We start from the raw sequence: 7,360 nt of genomic DNA on the forward strand, positions 1-7,360 counted from the left end.
TTTTCCATCATTTTGTAACTGTTAATTTATGGGAGAATAATTCTAATTGATTGCTTCACTAAGAAAATAGATGCATATATGCATATACATCTCAGCCCTTAAGTGAGATACGGCAAGCTTCTAAACAAAAAAAAATGATGCATATGTTGAGGCAAAATCCATTTTAGTGTTTTAATGACAACAAACCTTATGGAATAAATGTTAAGTTTTATGAATGGTGATCTACTGATGTTTGCACTTGAGTTTTTGTTGAAAGATAGATATTAGCAAATGGACGAGCTAGAGGCTACTCACGTCAACAAGTGCATTTATATACTCAAACAATGAAAGAATTGGAGTATCATCAGATAATTACAACAGTAGTATCACAAGCTTCAAGAAGATTTTTAAAGACTGTTGTTTTGAATCATAAAAAGATTCATCGAAGGATCAAGCAAGAAAGTGAACTTCATGGTTAATTGTCTTCCTCGTCACTACAAGGATCACAACAAGTATTGAATAATCAAGGAAGAATTTGAGGATCATAGTTGAAGAATCAGGATGGAAAAACCTGCATCACAAGCTACTCAAGAATATATTGATTTTATGTGACAAGGGTTACAATGAGTTTTTGAGTTATATGCTTTGAGGATTTACTACTACAATTAACATCAATGGGAATGATGCATTCATTGAGGATCTTCAAAACCTACTCAAAGTATCATTTTACCAAAGCTTCTCAAGATGACAACATTTGAGAATGATGGTCATGAGTTTTTCAAAGGAGCTTATGCACAAGGAATAAATGTTTTAATCATTCTCAATGATGAGTACTCCATGTCTCCACTAAAGAATCTTAAAGATCATCAATGAGCAAGCAACCATGTGTGCAAAACATCAAAGAGGAATTGAGGGAAGTTTTGCAGCAGCAAGATTTCAAGTTAATTGATCAAGATCGCGTGTCTCACTCCTTGAAGAAAATCTTGAATGCTGGTTCAAGAATGCTCTGAGAACATTCTACAGTTCATGCTTCATTTTCTCCAAGAACGAGCTTCATAGCAAAAGTACTTATTTCTTTAAGTCAACTACGTTTAAGACAAAGAAACACTTTTATCTTGGTTTTAAATCACAAGATCACAACAGTTTATGATCAATTAAGGCAAGGATTATTTGGGAGAAAAGTGACTTTCCCCTTTGGCCATAGTTAAGGATCAAACATGTGCAACATGATAAATTCTCAAGGCAAGATCTCATTAGGTGTCTCAAGTGTGTTTAGACAAAGTTTACATAGACCAATGAGAATGGGACAACACATCTTCAACTCATAGTTGTCATGTACTTTCAATTTCATTATTAAATGAACATTCTCCAAAGAGATTAATTTTTAATCAAGAATGAAAGTACTTGGAAAGGACATCATGAACAGTTCCAAAAAGGACAATACAGCTGCTTCCTCTACATATTACAGCTGGTTTCTGTCATGCATCAAATCTGCTTCAAAAGAACAAAGTCATATATTACCCAGTCTGGAGAACACTCTGAGAACGATGCTGAGAATGATTGTCCTTTACATTTGAAGATGCAAACTCATCTACAGCTGGCCAAAACGTGTTTAAATGATTTGTAACGGCTATACTTGGTGGAAAAGCAAAGAACAACTATCCACAGCCCATTGCAAGCTGTCATTATGGCTCTTTTGTTTGAAAATATGAAGAACAGCAGAGAGAACGTTCTGAGAAAGAACAGTCAGAACTTATCTACTCAACAATTCAGCATGAGCTGTCTATTTTGAAGCAACTAGCCGTTGGAAAACTTCCTTTGGGACCAAGGAACTGAAGACTCAAGGTTCAACTATAAAAGGAAGGCTTTGGCAACATTGAAGAGCAAGAGTTGAAGCTACAAATCATCAATCACTTGTTTTTGTCTACAAGTCATAAAACTCTTCTTTTATCACTCACACTCAAGATCTACATTCTCATCATACTTCTGAGTTTAGAGTGTTTTTATTTGCTTCTCAAACTAACCTTTGAGTTTCTAAAAGCAAATAACTCAAGAGACCATTTTTCAACATAACTCATTTTTAAGTGGTTACATCTTTGTCTCTTTATTTAAATCTCTCTCACTCCAAACATTGTAATCTCAATACTAGGATCAGTATATCATTTGAGTGAACTGAGAGTTTTTTCCATTGTAACAAGCTTCTCAATTGTTTGAGTTTTTGTAAAAGCTTGAAGATCCAAACCATCATCATTTGTAAAAGATTGGCTCAAGTCAATACGTAACTATTGATTGAGTGACACCTTATAAAGTCTGGAGGACTTAGGTAGATCAAGCGAGTGAAGCTTGGAAGATTATGATCTTGGACTAGATCAAGGAAGAAGTGTAATTTGAGATCGGTAGTATCTCATAGTGGATAATCTCACAGGAGCGTGAGGACTGGAGTAGCCCATACTATTAGGGGGTGAACCAGGATAATTGTTTGTGTGTTGTTTCTCTTCCTTATTCTCTTTTATTTACTGTAAACACACATCACACAAAGCACTTCATTATATTTAATTTGAATTCTCACGCAGTAGAGAACGTTCTCGGAACAATCTATTTTATAGTAAAGAACGTTCTCAGACCAAGCTGTTCTATAATTCACTAACATTTATCCAAGTATACACTTGAGATCAATTTTGTAGAATGCAGGATTAATTTTTAAAAAGGGTCACAATTCAAACCCCCCCTTTCTTGTGACTATTTCTTCCACTTCAGCATATCATATTTCAAGGTTAAAAAATTATGAAAGCCATTTATCCTTAGTCGATGGTTGAACATAGGTTGGAGCAATTATAATTTGTACAATCAAGTTGTAGATACATGGTCAAGTGACTACACGATTATGTGATAAACATTTCAATATTTTGTTTAATTGGTTTTGGAGCTATGTTCATCCAAAGAGTTGAAGCTAGTTGCAAGCGGTGATGGCAGATTTCAAGGTATGCTAGTTTTATTTTGTTTTTTAAACAAACAATGGATGATCACTATTAGGGACCGAACTCTAGTATGATTGTCGGGTCTAATTTTTGGGAGTATTATACTATGAATTTACATTTTAGAACTTAATGCTGAATATGGACCTTTTCTAATGTTGAATTTAATCTTGATGTCTACATTCAAGTTTGTTCTATTATTTTGCGAGACTTATGATTTTAGCAAAACTTTTCTCTATTTTTTAGTTGAAATCATGCTTAAGTACATTGAGTCCATAATAACTAATTGGATATTTCTTATTCATTTTATGACCAATTGTTATTAATCTTTTATCAAACCAGTGGTGTTTGTTGATTTATATCAGCATAAGTTCCTTAAGGATACTAATAGTTATATTAGTATTAATTTATTTTAAGAGTGATCAAAGTATCACTAGTTCCTTCAAATAAAGAATGGTTTTATTACCATTATCCCTTTGATTTGAGAATGGTCTTAGTACCATATTGGAATGGCCTCAGTGTCATTATATTGATTAATATTGTAGTATCATCAATACATGTGGTATCGTAGTACCGTTGATTCATAGATTGAGGTTGTAGCATCAATCTAAGTGATATTGTAGTATCACTGAATCACCGATGAAACATAGAATGATGTCGCAACATCAATTCGAGTGGTATTGTAGTATCATTCAAGAAGGTGTATTCTTTGACCGATTTCTATCGTGCAGTAGCATATCGGTATACAGTTGAAACTGGGCTGTTTTATCCTGGGGACGGCATGGTTGATAGTCTGCTTGCACAATTTTGGGCAGTGCCACGAAACGTCTTAAAGAGAGCGACCTAGTCCGCGACTCAACCCAGTAATCTCTTCGATGGCTGTAAAAATTATTTTTTAACGGTTTTTTAAATCCGAAAACAACACAAAATAAAAGCTTGGTATAACTATAAAGAAAAAATCAATCTATATGCTGAAGTTAGTCTTTGAAACAAACAATCTTAGAGAGAATAGAAGAAAGAGATTAAAGGGAAACTCAATCTAGTCTTGGAATATCAGACAGATCAATAGTAGAACTCGTACCACATCCTTCGTTTACTATTATAGCAAAAATCATTTTTGCTAGCTAGTAATAATGATTTTCTAAAAAGTATTAAGAGTGCATTTGTTTTTGTTTTTTTTTAAGCAAACAAATTTAATATATTTTATTAACTAGTAAATGTTCAATACATAAGAAAATAATCACAAATTTACATAAACTATTTAAACAAAAGTAAATCTACGGAATTTAATACATGAGGGTGCTTTGTGTTAGCTTTTAAAAAAAGTAATTTTTTCTTTGTATTTTAAAAATGATTTTAATGATATTTTAATTAAAAATAGTAAAATTATTTCAAATTCATCTTTTTACAAAAATTAAAATAACGATTGTGACATTCAATAATTAATTTTTTTTTGTAAGACTCAAATGGATGATAAACTCTCCCTAATAGGCATGGCAATGGGGCGGGGCGGGGACGGGTTTTGCCCTCCCCAAACCCAAACCCATAAAGTTTGGGTTTCCCCAAACCCATCCCAAATTCGAGCGGGGATAAAAATGATAACCCCAAACCCATACCCAACGGGGATCGGGTATGCCCATCGGGTTTCGGGTATCCCCATTACGCCTCTTTTCATATGAATTTAGATTATATTTTAGTATTTTTTTATTTAAAAAAAAGTTAAATGTCCAAAATTATTTTCTCTCAACAATATTTTTTTAAATAAAGAAAAAAAAAATAGAGAAAATGGATTGTTTAATACTCAAATTAAAATAAAAAATAAATATATTAACGTAATTTAATAGATTGTTTAAGCGTTTCTAATTTAAAATAGGTGAAATCTAATTTTTAGTATAAGCGGGGCGGGTTCGGGGTGGGTATCAATGTACCCATTACCCGCCCCAAACCCATCTTTTGAAATCGAGGAAAACCCAAACCCGAACCCAAACCCAGTCAACTCGGGTTTTCCCCGTCAAAGCGGGTATGGTTTGGGTGGGTACCCGCGAGTATGGGTTTTATTGTCATGCCTACTCCCTAAACATTTTAATATTACTGCATGCACAAATCAATGATCAAACCCACAACCTTAGTTAAGTTGAAAGAGACTCTATAAAATAAAAACTAAGAAGAGAGTACACCGCTATCAACACAATCATTATTATTGTACTCCACAAAGAAAAAAAAGGAAAACAAACTGTCACCACAAAGTCCAATCTCTAACGTGCTGCCTAAAATGGATTTCCAAACATTTCTTTTTTTGTTGATAAGCATGGATTTCCAAACATTGATTTCACTGTTACTTTTCTCTGCAACTCTCATTTCGTTCTTATTCTTAGCTACAACAAAATTATCAAAATACCCAAAAACACCCTCCACCGCCGCCATCCCCAAATCTTACCCCATTTTCGGTTCAGCTTTTTCTTTAGCAGCCAATTTCCACCGTCGCATCCAATGGATCTCCGACATCCTCCAAACCATCCCTTCCTCCACCTTCGTCTTCAACCGCGCATTCGGCTCCCGCCAAGTCTTCACAGCTGACCCTGCTGTCGTCCAACACGTTCTCAAAACCAACTTCCTTTGCTACGGCAAAGGTCCGACGATTATCCAATGCTGCAGTGATTTCCTGGCGACGGAATCTTCAACACCGACGGTGAAACCTGGAAGCTCCAACGACAAATATCCAGCCACGAATTCAACACTAAATCCCTCCGTAAGTTTGTTGAAACGGTGGTCGACATTGAACTCTCCGATCGTCTCCTGCCTATTCTCTCCGAAGCTTCCAGAAACCAAACTATCCTCTCTAATTTCCAAGACATCCTCCAACGTTTCACATTCGATAATATCTGCATAATCGCGTTTGGATTCGATCCTCGGTATCTTCTCCCTTCGCTTCCTGAAACCGCGTTTGTAAAAGCCTTCGACGACAGCTCAGTAATCACCAGCAAGAGGGTAAACGCGGCTTTCCCATTTCTATGGAAAGTGAAGAGAATTCTAAACATTGGAACCGAGCGACGGCTGAAAGAGGCCGTCGCTGAAGTAAGAGGACTAGCGACAAGAATCGTTAGAGAAGAAAAAAGAGCTTATAGAAAAAACATCGTTGGAATCATTGGATATTTTATCGCGGTTTTTAAATTCTGGTCATTCAGATGAATCTTTTGTAATTGATATTGTAATAAGTTTTATTCTTGCAGGAAGAGATACAACTTCAGCAGCACTCCCATGGTTCTTTTGGTTACTCTCTAAGCATAGTCACGTCGAGAATGAGATTCTCAAAGAGGTTATGGGAAAATCGGAAACAGTTAGTTATGATGAGGTGAAGGATATGGTTTACACTCACGCGTCGTTATGTGAGAGTATGAGGTTGTACCCTCCAGTTCCAGTGGTAACTAAAGAAGCAACGTACGACGATGTTTTGCCAAATGGAACTTTAGTGAAGAAAGGGTGGAGACTGACGTGTCATGTATACGCTATGGGAAGGTCTGAGAAGATATGGGGATCTGACTGGGCTGAGTTTAGACCCGAGAGGTGGTTGAGTCGGGATAAGGATGGGAAGTGGACCTTTGTTGGGATGGATATTTATAATTATCCAGTTTTTCAGGCTGGACCTAGGGTTTGTATAGGGAAGGAAATGGCATTCTTGCAGATGAAGAGGGTGGTTGCCGGGATTATGAGACAATTTAGGGTGGTTCCGACGATGGTTGAAGGGGTTGAGCCGGAGTACACTGCGTATCTTACCTCTTTAATGAAAGGTGGCTTCCCCGTAAAGATTGAGAAGCGAAGCCACACATATGAATAAAAGAATAAATCATGAATTATTTGGCCATTGAATTGTCATTTTCTCATCAATTTCATTCATATTCATAAACTGTGTATTATATGATTTTAATGTTGTTGATGTGTGAGTTGTGGAGGAAGTCTAATATGATACAAATGAATAGTGTATGGTGATAATTAGGGTTAGATGCCAATGCTACCATATTTAGAGTCTCAAAGTTAAAATGATTTATGTAATTGTGCCTAAAACCACATACGATGAACCTTGTTGTTATTATTAGTAATGCATGCGGTTCAAACTCTAAAACAAATATACAAAAGCTTGAGAACAATTGATTTGTTATTAACTATTTACAACCTACCAACCATCTACGTAGTCCTTGATGTCAAACTCAGCACATCTTAGATTTAGCACATAGCAGTCCAACAACATTGGTTGATTCACTAGATGCAAGGAAAGAATTAAGTTCATCAACATAGGACCAAATAGTGTGAACCGGTAGGAATTAATAGTTGTGAATGTCAACGATTTTAAATTTAGCAATGTACCCCTTTATATTGGAAATGGATTCCCTGCAGTCACTATTTGACTG

General features: G+C 35.7%; 1 pseudogene; it reads left to right on the forward strand.

The window, feature by feature from the left end:
* The first annotated feature begins 5,130 nt into the window (after positions 1–5,130).
* Positions 5,131–7,058, forward strand: LOC123924235 (annotated as a pseudogene).
* Positions 7,059–7,360: the final 302 nt, after the last annotated feature.

The sequence above is a fragment of the Trifolium pratense genome, linkage group LG4, assembly GCF_020283565.1.
Source record: "Trifolium pratense cultivar HEN17-A07 linkage group LG4, ARS_RC_1.1, whole genome shotgun sequence".
Taxonomy (NCBI): Eukaryota; Viridiplantae; Streptophyta; class Magnoliopsida; order Fabales; family Fabaceae; genus Trifolium; species Trifolium pratense.